The 940-nt window shown below is 34.5% G+C and overlaps 1 protein-coding gene across 8 annotated transcripts in view; it reads right to left on the bottom strand.

The window, feature by feature from the left end:
* Nucleotides 1-940, bottom strand: part of Upf2 (UPF2, regulator of nonsense mediated mRNA decay) — a 101,198-nt gene that overhangs the window by 20,894 nt on the left and 79,364 nt on the right. The gene's annotated exons all lie outside the window — the stretch shown is intronic.

Raw genomic sequence — 940 nt, 5'->3', positions numbered from 1 at the left:
GCTCTCGTTTTTTACAGTAAAAACACAAAAACTCAATCTGCAGCTCAGAAAAGTAATGTGTCCAAGGACTCACTTGCTACTCAACAAACACATTACTTCACTCTTAAACATGAGATTCTTTTTTTTCCTTTAGAGCTTTCCTGAGTGAGTGAAAACATATGCTATTCTTTCTGTGCTAGGCTCATGTCACTTAACACAATACCTTTCAGGTCCATTCACAATGACATAAGTTAACAGAATAGCATTTTTTATATAAGGGAATTAACATTTCACAATGAAGACATACCATATTTTCTTCTAAACCACAGAAACCATCAATGATTGATACAGAATTGACAGTTACCAACCTGATTATTTCACAGTGTATTTAGGTATCACAAACATACACTCAATAACTAGGTCAAATAGGTGTCAATAAGTTTTAAATCTACTATGCTAAACTCGGCTGCTTCTCAACGTGCCAAGTGAGAAATACTCACTAAAATAAATGACATTAATTTGTACTACTGTTAGTTGTTATATGTAAAAAATAATTACGAAGTCCCAAAAGTACACTGTTACTACAAACATTTGTTAAGTTTTTAAGAATTCTACATGGAAAGATTTCATAAAGAATACAATGGCAAGTAAAGAGTGTTCTCCACCAAGCCTGATGACCTGGACTTGATCCCTGGAATACACACACTAGAATGAAAGAATTGACTCCCAACAGCTCTCTTATGACCTTCAAAGCAGTGCTGTGGTACACTTGTGCACCCATACCCACCTCCAATAAATAATAAAAGTTAAAAATTAAAGCATAAGCTTTATTTTCTAAGGTAGTTCTGTAATGTAAAATTAAACTCACAAATGTTCTTAGTTTAACCCCAGCAGCACAGACTTTAAGGGCCTCATTGAATAAATGGACACACCTTTAAACACAGCATTTGGGAAGCAGAGG

This window comes from Microtus ochrogaster, chromosome 16, assembly GCF_000317375.1.
Source record: "Microtus ochrogaster isolate Prairie Vole_2 chromosome 16, MicOch1.0, whole genome shotgun sequence".
In the NCBI taxonomy this organism is placed as follows: Eukaryota; Metazoa; Chordata; class Mammalia; order Rodentia; family Cricetidae; genus Microtus; species Microtus ochrogaster.
This window is presented reverse-complemented; position numbering and strand designations above follow the sequence as displayed.